Source organism: Aquila chrysaetos, chromosome 8 (assembly GCF_900496995.4).
Source record: "Aquila chrysaetos chrysaetos chromosome 8, bAquChr1.4, whole genome shotgun sequence".
NCBI classification, from domain to species: domain Eukaryota; kingdom Metazoa; phylum Chordata; class Aves; order Accipitriformes; family Accipitridae; genus Aquila; species Aquila chrysaetos.
Genome location: NC_044011.1, coordinates 28,720,327 through 28,737,513, shown reverse-complemented (window position 1 = coordinate 28,737,513; position 17,187 = coordinate 28,720,327). Strand labels below are relative to the sequence as shown.

General features: G+C 42.3%; 1 protein-coding gene across 5 annotated transcripts in view; it reads right to left on the bottom strand.

Annotated features, from left to right (window-relative positions):
- Positions 1-2,631: 2,631 nt before the first annotated feature.
- The window catches only part of ETAA1 (ETAA1 activator of ATR kinase), a 67,046-nt gene continuing 52,490 nt past the window's right edge, over positions 2,632-17,187 (bottom strand). For 2 of the 5 annotated variants that reach the window (XR_003924617.2, XR_003924618.2), the window contains exon 12: positions 14,446-15,222. The gene's annotated coding sequence lies outside the window, so the exon portion shown is untranslated. Of the gene's footprint in view, positions 4,426-14,443; positions 15,223-17,187 lie in introns of those variants that run through there. The other 3 variants (XR_003924616.1, XR_003924623.2, XR_003924615.2) reach the window with 3 other exon arrangements.

Sequence of the window (17,187 nt, the reverse complement as noted above, 5' to 3'; positions counted from 1 at the left end):
TAACATACACCATTTGAAATGAAATTAAGCAGTAAGCATGGAATGTGAAAAAGCAGCATATTAATGCTTCAGGATAGGATTTCAACTGCAAGTGAAGGAAGTCTTTCGTTCATGACCCCAAGATGTGATCACAGAATAAATAATAAATCCTGACAACGGAAAACACTTCCTTATCCCTCTAAATGTAGTATTCTCTGTTAAAAAGAAAGGTAATCCCATCTTTGTTTCTCAGGCAGAATGGTGCAGCTACAAGTTTGTCAAGCAGATGCTTAATGGGATGGTAATTAATGAGGATAAAGAAAGTTACAGCATTTTCAAAATGGCCACGAGCTTGTGCAGTAAAGGATTTTTAAAACACAGATGTTTATCTCATAGGCTTTGCAAGTGTGTGTGACAGCGCCATTGGTGTGATAAATTGTAAGTGCTCCAGAGGAGCTATCATGGTCAATTGTATCATTGATATGTTGGCTGAGTGATTTACTGTGCGTGGTATATAAAATAACTCAAAGGAGTTGCTATGGCCTGTTGATCAAATCTATACTCAAAGAACCCCAGGAAAGCAGCTAGACCTATTGCTCTAAAGCCAATCTAGATATGGCAGGTTTTGTCACCAACATGGTTAAAACAGCTTTCAGTGACTTGAAGCAATATGTTTCCATATTTTTAAGTGGACATAAAATGTATTTGGGAATCGCTCAAATACTTTTATCCTTTTTCTCTTTATTGTGTCACTGAGAAAGCAAAAGCAAATGCTAAAAGACATGTAGTTCATAATCTGCCAGCCAAGGAAAGGGGAAGGAAAATGAAGCAGATACACCTGCCACCATGCTTCTCCTCCTTTTTTTCTTGGTCCACAGAAAAGTGTGCTGGTTCAGGAAAGAAAGATGCAGTTGTTAAAGAATAACTATACTTGAAGGGAATCTTGTTCTGTGTAGGTCTGGTGTTTGTTTTTGCTGGGAGATGAGTGCTCTGAGGGTTTGGGAACTTTTGTTGTGAGGACTTGCGCCATCCACTCGCTCTGGGAGTGAAAAAGGCTGGAGATCTGGTTTGGCTCTGTCCCGAGTCTGCTGGGAGTGTTTTGACAACTCTGGTATCCATTTGAATTTCGGCCACTCTATCTATGTGTCCAAGGATTTATGCCTTTTCCTGGCTGTGTGTCTCATGACTTCAGGAATTTGCCAGCCAGCATGAAGATTATTTTAATTAAAATCTCTTTCAAAATTTGGTTTCCACTACAGGGGCCCTACCTCCAGCCTTGCTGATTCCCATTGACTCTAGCAGGAGTCAGAGGGAAGTACTTTGAAGACACAGCTTTAACAAACAATTGAAAGCCCATAAAGACAAACAACAAATAATCTTTCTTCAGTGAACTGTAGGTCACATTTTCAGAAAGGTGTAATCCCCCGTATTGTCTTGGTAGGAAAATCTTCCTGTGCTGGCCTGGAAACTTTGCATATGCCTCTTTTTTATTGAGCTTATATCCAGGCAGCTGTTCTATTTTCTTAGTTTCTTCTGAGGACCTTGTTGGCTGTGTTTCATTAGATTTTATCTAGGCTTTTGTATTTATCAAGGTAACGGTAATACAGTGGCAGACCTGAGAGCCTTGAGGTGGAATTTCAGGGTGCTTTATCTCTTTTGGACACATCAGTGCCAGGCTGCAGGTCTCAAGGCACTTGCATGCAGCCCAGCGTCTTTATTCCTGCATTGCAGGTAGGAAACTGGACTGCACAGGGCAAAACATTTCACCTGGGAAGTGGGACACAATCTCACCCATCCAGCCTAGTCCTGTGTGGGCTGTGGGGAGGCTTGCAAACACCTGATAGACACTTTGAGAGACATCAGGAGGGGAGAAGTGAATGTGGGCTGGTCAGGTTTGCCTCTAACACCTGCCAGGCGTGGCCATAGGGAGCTCATCGACCTGTTTATGCAGCTCAGCTGGCAGGAGAGGGAGACACAGGATGGCACTGGGTGGTGTGGGTGACAGATCTGGGTGGTGTGGGTGACAGGTCTGCCTGCCCAGGCCTCTCACCCTGGGGAGAGAGGCCTTGGCCTGGCTGTCCTGCTGGCAGCTCACATGGCAGACTTGCGTTTTGAAACCTGCTCAGTATTGTGTTCTTTGGGGGTTTTTGGCTAAATATAACTTGACTATAAAAAAGCAAACCCCTAAAAGCTCCAAAGTGGCCAGAGGGATTCATTCCTCTAACAAGTAACTTTAAAAACATGTCTTCAATTGAGTCCATGTGTCCCCTTTCAGACAATTTCTACTGGAAATGCCTTCACAAGTAGAGGCATTGCTGTAAATAATCAGATTTCAAACACTACAACTCCTAGTCATTTTGAATATAGTCCTGGAGTTGGAATAACAAACATAAAACTGGCTGCCCTAATACAGGAAAAGGAACTGTAAGGCCATCAGCAAAATCCAAACCAGGAAATGCTGCCAACTTAAGGCAAAGTAAACTGAGAGTAATAAATCAAACTGAAACACATATTTTATTGTGGACTGAACAATACAGGGCCTGACGTTTCCACAGGCAAGGCACAAATATCCTTTTACTATCAAAACCAAAAGTTTTTAAAGCTTCAAAAGGAGCTGCAGGCAAAGGAGCAAATAATAAATGACAGGCAAAGCTGGTCTGACAGGGCTTTGCGGGTTGTGTTATGGAGGTCTTAGAAGACTCGCAGATGTCAACCTGCCCTCCAAGCATCACTGCTGACCATGTCATCCCCAGCTGCTAACACCTGCAGCAATTTTGGGCAGGTGAGCTAAAACAGCTTAATAAGTTACCTCCCTTCAGCTGAGCTGCTGTGAGCACTGGTAGCCCATCTCCATTGCAAGGCAAAGTGTATCAGCTTGTATTTCTTTTGCCGAAGATGCTAAAATCAACGTTCTGATGAAGATTTAAGCCAACATTTTGAGCTTGCGGTGGGGACTGCTGGCAGGGACAGCTCAGCTGAGAGGCGGTACCTCCTCAAGCTTTTCTGGCATAGTTGCAGTTAATTGTGAGCTTGTGCCCAGGCTGTCAACTGTGAGCACTAATTCTGCAGCCGTTGTACAAGTAAGCATGTGATTGAACCAGCAGATGATGTTGGATTTTGCTTTTTAGCTTAAATCTACTTTATTGTTCAGTGTGTCAATTCCTGTGAGACCTTATATGTGGAGCAAATGTACCTTGACTGCTGCAGAGCCTGAGTTTTCCCAACCAAAGGCAGGCAACTTTTCAGAAATGGGAAAAAAGATCCTAGCTGCTATCCTCTTCTGTGTGGAGGAAAAGCAGAGAGGGCATTGCAGCACATTACATTCACATCTGAGCAGCCTGGGCACTTCGTCATCCTTTTTAAACATACTTTAGAGCGCTTCATGATGGTACTCAAGTCTTACTGGTTCCCTTTTCACCCCAGTTGGCAAAGTGACTACATGGTGGAACTGCGAAGGCGACTGCAGCCTGCAGAGGCCTGCGGCTGCCTTTCCTGTGCCTCATCTCTATAGGGCTCATCAGCAGACTGCTGTGGGTGACATTTGGCCCACACAGGAAGATAAGAATTAAGACTGAAAGGAACTTCCTAAGTCATCAAGTCCTGTCCCCTGCTGTTGAAGGCAACCACATCATATGATGTCTTTCAAACACTTATCTAGTTCCATCTTGAAACCATTTAGGTTTCTTGCCCTCACTACTCCTACTGAGAGGCTGTCTTTCTTCTCGTGGTTGTAAACCTTCTTCTAATTTCCAGCCTAAATATGTCCAGGGCAGTTTAGTCTGTGTTTAATAGATACTGAGAAAATAAATTAGTCACCAACTTTCTTTTATTTATGTGCATCAAGCTTTTGATACACATGTATAAGGCCCCTCTGCTGCTGTATGTATTTCAGGCTCATGTGAAGATGTCTGGGTGAGGGGGAAGGAGGCCAGCCCTGCTGTGTGCCCCATTTGGGGGAGGAGAGGGTGACCTGGGCAGTCAAGGGGAAATGGGGGGCAAAAGGGAGCAAGTGGAGAAAGAAAGTGAGGAATAGGAAAGGAGAAGACAGCTGAGCTGGGGCAAGGGTCAGGAACAAGGTGTTAGAGGCAATGAGGCCTGATAACAAGCAGAGGAAAAATTTTGAAACAGAATGTGGGGGGAAAGGCACTTTTAAGAAAAATAAATACTGATGTAGATAAAACATAAGCAAACAAAAAAAAATATTTAGGCAATAGGCAAGCCGATGAGAAGGAATGTAAGGTAAAAGGGGAGGATTTGCAAAGAGTTTAGAGCAGGGAAAAAAGAAACCAATTCAGAGATGAAAACCAAAACTGTTTCAAGTGTGGGGATGTCCCACTTGTTGGGGCAGACTCCAGTTCTGCTGCACAAGCTGGCTGGAGCTAAACTCTTCTTCCAGCTGCAGGTCCCAAGAAGGAGAAGTGCAGGTGTAGTCTTAAGGAAAAAAATCTGTAGAGAGGCAAAAGTGTGTTTTCTGAGAATATTTTAATATTATTTCTGTGGAGGGTGGGAACTTGAAGAGGGAATGAAAGGTACAAAGTTGTTAGCTGGCTTTTGCTGCAGCTCAGCAAAGCTCCTTGCTCCACTGGTCTGTGAGAAGTTGTCATCACTAACATGGCAAATATGAATACTAAAGGAGAAACCATCCCTCTTCGTCAAAACACACTTTAAATACCAAAAGACAATTCCTACTGAAGTGGATAATTTTAAAAAAGGATGGGGTTTTCCCCCTCCCTGAGGCTAGCATCCTATGCTATCATTATGTGTAAAAAGATGCACAGATGAAGTGAGAAAAACGTGGGTCAATATGCATACGCTCTAGGTAACATAGACCTTTGTACTGAGCTAGCTTTAAAAATCCCGCAAAGAGCAGTATTTACTCATAGTTCATGCCAAATGTTATATTCCAAGTTAGTAGGAAGCTGCATCTAGCAGATGGGGGAGGTAGCTGTAAGATGATGTGATTCTGCTTTGTAATGCTGTGTTAATAGCCATTAAGGATCCTGTCATGTTGCAGTTACTTTACGAAGAGCGAACACTTGCACAGGGGCCTGCACACTCCTGCAGCCTGTACTGTGCAGGGATGGAGGCAGCACAGGGGTACAGACATCAGCCACATCTGAGCCTCTAAATGTTTAAGTATGTGCTTTGCTTTGAGAATTCCTGGGGACAAGATAGGTGCTTATGCGCAGCATATGTGCAGACGGCTTTGCAGAGTCAAGACCACTGTTCATGTTCTGCATGTGGTGCTGATGTGACGTTAAGTCATGGGAATACAGCCAGTGACCAGAGTGAGGATGGGTCTGGCTTTGGACTTGCCGATATTTATTACAAACAATAAATGGAAATGGAATTTCGGTTGTCAGTGGGAGATCAGGTGGTGATAACATTGGCTCTCTTGTCAGTTCTCCTCCTTTCCTTATACAGTTTACAATTTCTAAATTGAATTTAGAAGCTTCTTTTTCCTTACCTTATGCTGGAACTCAGTGAGAAGGGACCTTTTCTGATACCAGTTCCTGTGTTTCAAAATCAAAACTTGAAATGCATTCCTCTCAAGCTAAAGAGAAGCAAAGCATTTATGTCTTTTAGATGAGGCTGGTGTTTGCAGGTCCAGTCCCAATCTGCAAATTAGCCAGAATTCATTCAAGAGCATTAATCTTGCATTACTGTGGGTTTTTTAGTGGACTGTAAGTTGTTCCTTTATTTTTTTTTTCTTCCCAGATGCACACATTTGAAATCAATTTTTTTCTGGCCTTATAGCAAGAGAGGTAGTTTCCATCAAGCCAATTAATGAATGGGAGGCGATGTTCAGTATGTATACCAGGGGCTGCCGTCTGATCGGTGAGCTGGGGGCATTGCCTGCATCTTAGTACAAGTCATCAGGTGGCAAATTCACCAAGGAGTCTGCCAGCTGTTTAACTTCATTACAGTTTATCATTATGTCTGCCTCCTTTTTTTTTATTTCTACATTTAATCACCTAATATCATTTTTATCGGCTTGTCAGGGCGTGGGAGAGAGCGGTGGGGAATTCATTTCACTTCCTTATAGTACATGTCTATTTTGTTAAAATATTATGGCAAGTTTATGTCTGTCCTACTTTGAAAAATAAGATTCAAGTGAACTAATTAAGCCTGTGAGTACCAAAACATCTAATTAGTATTAACTCTTACCTGTAAAACTATGATATGTGTCTTCACTGCAAGGTACATTTCTGTATTGTTTAAAATGCATAATGAACCAATAACTGGTAGCCAGGCAGTTGCTTAAAGACGGCACATTCCCAGCTCAAAACAGTCACTTGCTTTTGATAGAAGCATGTTATTGTCAGTATGACAAGACCAATCACATACTAATAGAGAGGTGATCACCAGTTCCAAATGTATCTTCATTGGCAGTTTGACGAGGCATCAAGCCAAACCACTCTTCATGCCTTATAGCTTGGCCACCAAAAAGGGTGACGACTTCCCTGTGTGCCGTGTGTGTATTCTGGATGTGGAAATGTATTGCAGTTTCGGTGGAGAGCTCGCAGTTGGTTAACTCGTACAAGATTTTAGGCGAGCAATTAATAGCATGGTTGGAAATTGAAATTCTAGCTACTTAACATTTGCCGTATATGCCATGCCCGGTTTTAGATGCTGTACTTGTAGTGGAAGTACATTCTTGCATGGACACCAATCTAGAAATAGCTGTTGTTAAAAAAAAAAAAATCCTGTAGAGCTCCAAGGTATCCTTGCATCCGGATACACTGTAACATTATGAATTTGGGCTGATGTGGTGCATGCAGTGTTGTTCATCTTTTGATTCAGAAAATGGCTAGTTCGGCACATACCAAGGTGATACTAAACAGTCATCGCATCTCCTCGTTCAAGAAACTACTTTGCAACAGTGATCCAAGTTTCACTGGAGATTACTGTTTGTGAGTAGACCATATAAATCACACTTTCTCCACCTCCTCCTCTGCCAGCTCTTCTGTCTAGTGGCTGCATTCAGAACATTACCTCTATCCCACAAGGTTAGGACAAGTGCTACCAGTGGTGAGATCCCTTTCTATGGCATCTCCAGTCCGGGTCCCTGGGGAACTGGAGCTCTGCTGATTGTTCCCAAATTACTGCATTTCTCTAACAGGCTTTAGTGTCTCAAAAATTCACTCCGTTCCTGACCTTCTCAGACCTCTTGTCTGGCAGTTTTCCACAATGCCATCAAACTGGATGCTGTAACCTTTTAAAAAATGTTGTTAACGTAGGTTAAAATCACAGATGCATTTTAGGTTTGATTTCTCTTTTAGAAATTCCAAATTACGCCGCATATTGGAAAGGCCTGGTTTGGCTCGGAGCCATTCTGATAGATGTCATATTGCTAAACAAGATGGGCTTAGAAATATGCCTAGATGTTTCCTTTTTTATTTCAAACAAATACAAGCAGTAGATTAACATTTGGCTGACCCTGGCGGCAATTGCTAAATGTAATGTTTAGAGCAATCTAACACTCTGATACTCTGTGGTCCTCCACAGTGGAACGTTGTTTTCAAACAGCTTTCCAAGTTGTACAAATTGTGGGCATTTCTACAACAGGAACGTAACCTACTGACCAGCAGATTGACGGCATCCAAACCACGCAGCCAGCCGATGTTATGGGGGTTTTTCTCGACCTCGTCGTGCGGGCAACGGCAAGGTGTTCCTGTAGCTGGCTGTTTGCTTGCAAGTAGTCGACTAAAAATCATACTTTTGTATCATTTATAAAGTTTGTGTGATATACAGCCCAGAAAAGCTTTCAATGAACAGAGAAGCCCACACCAAAGAGCGTGTAAGCAGGCCATAGAGTCAAATCACGTGACAGAAAATTAAATTTTCATGTCTCGTAAATGAAATATACATTAGGGACTCTCTCCAGTGACCTCCAGATTCTGTAATTTTTGGATCAGAGCTAAAGACCTAAATCATGTAGCCACAAAGGCCTGAAACATGTATATGGCGGGTACTGCCTTGCTACAGGCCTGCGACGGTAAACAAATGGAACTAGTTTTGGAGAACTGCTATTGACAGTAAAATTCTAATTTTGCTCCAGCTCCCAGAACAGATGTACCTCAGAGTCCATAGACTGCAATACTTAACTGCAGCTACTCAGCTGTGACCTTCAGCCTCAGGCTCACTGCAATAAAATTTTCATGCAACCATATGGAAGAATATTTTAATAGAGATTTACTGTCAGTAACTGTCCCAAAGGAGCAAATAAGGAAGCTGTAACATATTGCGTACAGTAAATCAAGGGGACTTCAATGGAAAAACGAAACCTCCCTGAGGCAAGCATCTTTAAAATTACAGGCAACACTTTGTACAAATATGTGTACAAAGGACTAGATATGCACTCAGTTAAGCAACTCAAAATGGGTTTGATTTGAAGATATATTTATTAGAATTTATTTATTGTATTTTGTAAGTGCTAATGGGGGAGGGGGTCATCTCGCTGGGCTCACCAGCAACTGCTGTGCAAGTTTGGCTTCATTGGATGTGATGCACAACAGGCAAAAGTGGAGAGAGGGAGGGAGAGGGAGCACTGAGTTGATGAGTTCACGTGGCAAATTGCATCTCCCAGCAAACACAACTGCAATGGTGGTCTCTTAGCCTCTCTGACCATATTGGAAGATTTTAGTTAAGAGCAATTAACCTTTGCAGTTGCCTGGCTGCTTCCTGGAGCCTGGTGGAACTGGCAGGGAATGAAGGGGAATTTCCTGCTGGAGTGCTCAGTAGGAAACAGGAAACACAAATGCCATAGCTTTGGAAGCATGTCAGAGCTGTTCCCTGTTGGCAGTCCTCTGCGGACACTCATGTGGGCAGATGGAATCTGAAGAGCACAAATGGGCAGAGGTCTGTCCATTTGGAGGTGTTTAGAGACTTAAGAATTCACCTTTTACAGCTTCATTCTCTTAGCTTTTCCATTGACAGTCCTTTTGGGGGAATTTCTGCAACTGGATAAAGGCAAATAGGAATCTGAATTTCCCCTCTACTCTCACAAACACTCATTTCATTCCTCTAATGAAGCTAATAACATGACAAGGGAATAAATCAAGAACACGTAGATTAAATGCTTATGGAGGTTAGACCGAGTTATCCTTTATAATATTCAGTACTAAGTGTCACGTAAAGAACAGCCTACCTGAAAACATACAGGTATATATTGAATACATTGAATCACGAAGTATGTGATGAAAGAAGGGCATAGCAAAGCCTGGGGAAAAAGTAGCCAAGTAGCAGGATACGAATCTGCCTTTCTGAAAGAAAAGTGGAGTATTGCATATGACGGACACCAGCAAGCCACAGCAAGATGATTGTTGAGTATGATTAATACAGCACGAGGATTTCCCTGGGTAGGTGCAGCAGTGGGGGTTGCCATGAAAAACCAGGTAATGCACACATGCAAATTCACGTGGGCTTACGTTAGAAGCAATCAAAAAGCATCCTTTATGTGGTTCCTTGGTTCCAACACTGTGGTGAACTCTGGTTACGAGGAGGTGATCGCAGCTGTCAAAAGCAAAAGTAGTGCAGGGTCCCTGGCTTCTGAGTGCTGCTGCCTACAGCTCCTAGTTCCCTCTCTGTTGCTTCTGGATGTACATGGGTGGATGAGATCGCAACAGTGATCTGGAGCTAGAATTTAGGCAAAATCTAGCTCCAAAACCTCATACCCTAAACTCCCCCTTTTCACACACATATTTTGGGGAGACAGGTGCAAATCTTAGTTTGAATTGGCCTTTCTTTCCTCTAAAGTGAAAAAAACCGAGATACATTGTTCTTCACTTGGGTAAATCTGAGGGCAGAGGGCTTAAGGACTGTCCTTTGCTCACGATGGCTACGGGGACACGCAGCTCTCCAAGCATGTGGTGCTGAGGAGCAATAATGTCTACTGCTTTGGGTGGGCGAGCAGGAGAAGTAGCAGGGGTGTATCTCAATGTAAAACTGTGAAGAAAGGAGTCATAGACATGCTGTAAATCTGCGCAGGTTTTGGTCTCTAGGCAAACATTACAAGAGAGAATGAGGAAAAGTGAAACCTTAAAGTGAGTGCTCTGCAAGACCCTGCTTTTTGACTAATCGCATGGTCCAAAGTGGTCACTGGAAAGTAAAAAGCACTTTAAAACAGTCATTTAAGTCTGGACTCTGAAAACACTGCTCCTCCATGCCTCGTGTGATGATTTTGGAGGCTGCTGTTTTATCAGCAACCTCATTCCAGAAGAACTTTACAATTTCTGACAGCTATTTCAAAGGAAGGACAGGTCTTAACTTTAGAACATCTCATGCCTACTCTGGATAGCAATTAGAGATGTTAAAAAAAGTCATTTTTACAAGAAATATTTTTAAATTGTGGGTTTCAGCCATCTCTTTCTTTGTACTTTGCAAATTGTTTGTTTCTGTGCTGTAAAATAGGATGGGAAATCATGGGAAGCAGTTCTGTGACCCCTCTTTTGCTCCTCACGTGTGTCGTCTTATCTGTAAGAAGTCCTCACTTCTCTTGAGTCTGAGTGCTTCCATTTCACTGAACTCTTGCTGTGCTGTGAAACATCAGCTACAGGCATCTTTGAAAAGGCAGACAGAAAGTAGCTTTTAATGACTGAAAGCTACGTCTCCCCCCGACAAAGATCTCTCAGTATTTATTGGTTTTGTTTTGATTCTTTTTTTGTTGTTTGGTGGGGTTTTTGGTACTAGCCCTAGTATCAGATTCAGACTAACCTAAGGAATCTATAGGGTTTTTTTCCCTTTTGCTTCTATATTCCTGTTTCCATCTTGAAATGCTCTATTCAAACAGTTCCTAAATGAGAGGATTATAAAAGTTTTGTTTTGCTGATCCACTGTTGACAGAGGCTTTTGAGGAGAGAGAAATCACTGACAGTCTCTGAGCATCACAGAGACTGTCTCTTCTTAGCTCAGTACCATTTAATCACCTGCAGGCATCCCAATTACCATAAGCAGAATTACTATCCCAATTAAGCAGCAGTCCTTGCCACTTGGTGTCATTAGGCTTAATTTGGTTCCTTGGGAAGTGTCCTGATTAAGTTGATTACCTGATTAAGTGGGTGTACTCTATATGATGGGCCTGATGCATCAGTGCTTTATGCCAGTTCTGCTTGTTGATTAAAGTGCTATTATGGCAGCATAGAAATAGAGCAATGCCAAGGTGAATCTGGCCCGTTGCTTTTAGCAGTTGTTGTCCAAGCTTGCAAAACACTTTGCATTTTTAGCAGGAAGTCACGGGACACAAATCACCCCTGGGATTAATTCTCCAGTTTCGGAGGAAATGAAATTGGGGTGGAATTGGCAGTTGTTTTTCTTCTAAGAACAAAAAAGTGAAATCAGCTGTCTGCAAGGGGGGTGGCTGATGTGGTGAAAATGGACTTGAGAAATGCAAGATAGGAACATTTAAAATTTAAGGGCGGGGAGGGGGAATCTAGCAGCTCATGTTGCTACTATTTTTCCCTGGTTTTCCATGCTGGAAAATACTGCTGTATCATATCAGCCCATTTCAGCCATGAGCTAGAAAACTGCTCTCTGAGAATACAGTCACAATTATGTTTTTAAACTCTTTTTGTATCTGTTTGTGTTTCTTGGCTACCTCTGGGTCTAACATGGAATGTCATAATATTAGGAGCCATATTCATTCACTGGCTGACATAATCAAAAGCAGTGATATCATAAGAGAGGTTAATTAGGCATCACGAGAAAACAGAGGTTATTTCTGGCCTAGCCAGAAGTAAGAGGGAACAGAAGCAAAACTAGTAAAGCAAAGTCTGTGAAGACTTTCTTTTTAATTTCTATTTTAGGAATAAAAAATGTGGGATACTTTTTAGGTGTTAGATCTTTCAATATAATTGTGACAAATGACAGTACTCAAAATGCGCAGGTTAATCTTTGAGCATTAACTCCATACCTAAATAATACCTGTAATAGCTTGGGCACATTTGTTGTAGAAGTCTATATAGGGGTGTCATGTCTAGACTTCTTGCATAGCCAAGGAATCAATACAGGAACTTCTGGGGTCGATCCGACCTGATAGAGATGTCTGCTTTAGGATGAGGTGTCCTGTCAATATACAGCGAGTCTTTTCAGCTAGCTCAGAGGTTAATATCTGTGCTGTAGGCACCCAGACTTGGCAAGGTGAATCAAATGCCCACTCTTCGCTGAGGTTGTGCTACTGGGCCACAGACGTGCCCACTACTTTCAGCAGAACGTGTTGAGAAAAGAATCTGCCCATCTGGCATGAGATGGAGGGGTAATATCTCCGCTTGCTTTTATCTCTTGTCCCTTTCATCCAGAACATATTGCTGCAACTGAAGTTAATACAGCTATTGGCAATGTTATGAACATATTCGATTTTTTTCCCTCCCATTAGGTTTTCTTGGAGGACAGGAAGCAATTTTGCCTTCTGTCATGCCATTTATCTAAGGATAAAGGAGGAGGGATGCAAACCTGCATAAAACTATCCTTGCTAACAGGAATCAGTTGTCCAGCAATATCTGTTTGATCTGTCCAGCTCATGGAAGAGATACAGCACTAACTAAGCCGACACTGTATTTTCCAGGCTGTTAGCCAGCTTTTATCCATCTTTTGATGCAAAAGAGGGTCTGTACAGTCAAAGGGCAGAAAGAGGAAGGCTTGCCCAAAGGGCTAATCAGAGTGGCAGGCTAGTTTAGGTGCTTTAGAAGCATAAATGTGATGGATGTGGTAGCAGTGGATGCTCTCCATTTAAAAGATTCTTGAAGTAGCACACAGCTGTCATAATACCTGTGTCTTTCCTTCTTACCCATCCCTCTCTAAAATCATTCATCCCTAAATAGTCCTCATGCAGGAGTATTTAGGGAATGGAGAGGTTTCTGTCTTCATTTATGAGAGGATTTCCAGGGAGCCTCCTTGTAGCCAGCATAGTCTAGCTGACTTCTCAGGTTGATCTAATCTGTGCTAGGAAGTGGCTGGATCCCACCAGAACAACTTTTTCCTAGACATTTTCTTTGGCATTTATGATAGCTTCTTCAAAGCAGATATTCTAGCCCAGACCACACAAAGTGAAAATACTGGTTTGGACAGCAGTATCCAAAAATGCCTTTTGAGGTACATGAACCTGCAAGATAGAGGTGTATATCATTAACTGAACAACATTTAAATCTTCTTTTCCTTTGAGTAGTTCAACACACCCCCTGTTCCCATCAGGAGGATAAACAGTCTGAGCTGAGGAAATTATTCTGAACCTTGTTTGTAAGCACTCGTGGGCCAAATTGAAAATTAGGGAACCCCGTTACAGAGTTGGGCTGATACACAACAGCTGGAGAATCTGGCCCTTAGTACCGACATCCCCTACGTGTGTACATTCAACTCTTGTGACCTGAGCATGTGCAGTACGTTATTTCCTCTATCTTCGCAATCTGGCAAGAAACTGTAGCACCCTGAAAGGTTACAGATGTGGCTATAAAGTTTGCATGGATACTCACTCAGCTGTGTGCGTCACAGCTACGTGAGCCTGACTCCTCCTTGGAGTCAAGTAAAGAAGGGGCAGGGCTTTCTGTCAGTGAATGCACCTTTAAAATAAGAACATAAACACCCACTGCAGCATAGGAATCCCCAGGCTAGCTATAATCTGGGCTAGTGGGCCATATTCTGTAGGCAAAGATGCATATGGGAGTGTTTCCTGCTTGCATATCCAGCTGCCTTTGGCTGCTCAGCCTGAATGAGCAGGCTCTTGATTTTCAGTGGCATCAGCATTCAGCGCAAGTCTGCAAGGAGGCTCAGCCTCCTGTAGATTTTGCCACACATGCCTCAGCTTGGCTTTTGCTAAATATTAGGCTTAAACCATTTATTTATTCTGCCTCTTCGTTTCTTGCTCCTGAAGGTATGATCCATTTCCACAGAGGTCAGCAATGATATTCCCATTTGCGTCAGCGAGGCATGGCAGGAGCAGACAAAAGTTGCCCCTGTGGCTCTTCTGAGCGTGTCCGCTCCCTGAGTAATGAGTGATCTGTTCCTTGTTCCCTGGGTGTGCCACGTGTTCAAGGTCTGTTGTTTAGTTTTGATTGGCCAAACAGGCTATGAAGTGTCACTTCTCTTTGACTGGATAAATGTAGCGTTTAGGAGCAGGTGTCTAGTTTTAATATTCATAGCAATTGTACTTTAAACACTTTCTAAGGCAGTTCTTCAATACTTCATTAGGGCTCACTCCCTCTGAAAACACTATTGCCAGCAAACTTGTTCACTGTAACACTGACAGGAAGAAAACACCGAAAAGGTGAAAACATAATTGAATCCAATTCCTTTAAAACTGGAATGAATGAATGAATGAATGAATGAATATTGCTGTAAGGTATTTGCAGTAACCTCCCAGATGTCTCTCTTAGACTTTGGATGAACTTGGCTCATAAGTGCCTTTTCTTTTATTTAGATTTTGCTTTTTATTAAGTTTTTTAAAAACATTTTACAACCAATAATAAAAAGGAATATTAAATCTCATACAATGTTTCATAGCTAATAAAGAAAAAAGTGTGCTGTATCCTACTAATATATCTTGCTCTCCAGGAAAGCGTTGGTACCTTAGAACTGGCAATGGGCCTGACCCCCCCAAATCCAGTACTTCCCTCCATTCTATAGAGTAGGAGTTTTAGGTTTGTAGATGTGTATTCCTACAGCTTTAAGTGAGACAAACAGAATCCTCTGTGCTCTGTCATGTATTTATATGGGATAAATCATCAGGATGTGTCTTAGGAGATTTCCACCATTACAGACCTCAGAAACCTCATGAGAGAAGCTCATCTCCCAGAGTTCTTGTCTTGCTGAGGTCAAAATCTTGTAAGAACATGGCTATTCTAAAGGATTAAATGTGAACTCGATGTTAGCACTGATTTAATCTTGCTCATAAACTTCAAACTCGAGCCAAAACCTCTCTACATGCAGATAGCAGGAATGACAGCTTGATGGATCTGAAACTTTAAGCATTGTGTACAGTTGAGATTGCTAAGCAGGATGAGAGATATGTAGAACCTTGGATAGTCCTGTAAGGATATATAAGCCCTTCACAGGCTTGTCAGATGAAGAGCAAATGTGGATTTATGTGTTAGGATGAAGGAAATGGGAACCTTCCTACCAATGAAGGTTAGGAAAACTTTTACGTTTTCTCCAGTGAATTGCATGCCCGCATAAGACAAGGGGATTAAAAATCGATGTTCTGCATGCCAGGAGCCATAGCCTTCAGAGAACAAATGTGGTTCTGGGAGATCCCTGAAAAAGAATGAGACCTTTAGGTAATAAAGAGTATTTTTAGGGATTTTATTTGGGGGGGGGGAGGGGGGAGGGGTGGTGTTTGTTTTTACAGTTAAAGGAAATTAAACCAAAGCCCTAGCTTGATTCCTCCTTGTGGATTAGTCTGTGCTCATTATTGCTGTTAATAGAACTGTGAGCACTCAAGGTCCCAAACATGCAAAGACTTGTACAGCTATTCTGTGTGCCTATTGAATCCAGAACTGACAAACAACTGCCTGCAAAGTTAATGGTACATGTCTTTGCAGGATTTGGGCATGAGAAGGGGTTTGGAATCATGGTTGTTTTAAGAGCCCAAACAAAACAAGGGCTGGTGGAAAACATAAAAGTGATTCTCTTCATTCAGACGTGATTCCTGATCAATTGGTATCTTTGAGGGTCTCTAGCTAAGCCTTGTACAGGAGAAAGTGGTAAGGAATCACAAGTGAATGACAAAATCAATCAAAGGCAGGAAAGAAGAACAACCTCCTTGTTTATGATAAGTATCAGTTCTGTTTCCTCTCCATTGGCTTCATCCAAAGACCACTGTAATCAATAATATTTTTCTCTTGACTTCAAAGCACTTTGGGTGAAAGCCTGTTGCTGCACATGGTTGTTTTCAACTGTGAGTCTCTGAGCACAGCTGCACTATACACTGTTCTGTGGTACAGCAGTCCTGGATCTCGTGCTGTGCACAGTGTCCTGCAATAATCCTAGCCCAGGTCTGCAACCGGCATAGCCGCATGGTCACAGTGTGCTGCCAAAGCTGTGCCATTCTGCTGAAACACCTTCTCATGCCATTCCCCTCTGTACCGCTTCAGGTTCAAAGGGAAATCATAAAGTGAAGGGCATCTTGGGAAGCATCAATACCACCAGCCTCTTAATAAGCTACAACTTAAGGGGGAGTTACTGTAAAGACATGAGCGCACCTGCATTACGGTGTGGTTTTGGCTAAACAGCCTAGCCAAGCTGTTTGGGAAATTATTTGTTTTCTCTCTTTTCTTTTAAAAAGCTCCCCATCACCACCCCACCATGCACAAGCACACTCAATTTGGTCATGACAGCGTTTTGACCCTACTGTGGAAAAGGCAAGGAAAAATGTGTTTGGTTTTGGTAGATACTTATTTTTCAGTTTCATACGGAAATGCTGCAGTTTTAAATTACTGCAGAAAAAAGACTTTTAAAAAGGGATGGAAAGGTTAAAATGTGAATAAAAATAGAAGCATTTTGCAAAAGGAAATGTAAACCTTTTTGGGAAAAAATTTCAACTGCATTTCCTTGCTGTATTTTGCTGTATCTCTAACTATTGGAAGGGGAGGCAGGCAACTCTACACAGTGGTTCATCCAGCTGATTTTACATATGTACATGTGGAACAAATCTCTTTTAAGTCACTGGATATGCTTGGAGAAAACACATGACTTTTAGGGAGCAAAAACTGGTGGGACAAACATTATACCTATGCAGAGAATAAAGCATTTGTCAAGGCTTCTAACAATCAAAATTTTGGACTTGATCCTCAACATTTAGGTGAAATACAAAACTGGGATGTTTAGGCTCTTACACTGTAGATAGTCATCTTGTGTCTTTAATAACAAATAACTAGGCTGGGATTTCCAGTGAAGTCCAGGTTTGCTAGGTGCCCAGCCTCAATGAAAATTCCCTTTGAAAACTATGGGGGAGGTGGGTGATAATGAGGGTGAAAGCAGGGCTGTATCTGTGGCCCTACTGACACTGCACAATTAAAGGTAGCTGTGATACATTGAAGTATTACACAAAAGGAAAACTTCAGCAGCCAGTGCCTTTGACAGAAGGATACATTATGAGCTTTGCCCTAAAGCTTTGTAGGGAACCCCCAAAGCATGAACAAGGTGTTTCATGCTTCATGCTATTTTGGGGTCCAACATTTGAGAGATTGGCTTTAAGCACAGAGGCCCCAGTTGTAGTCC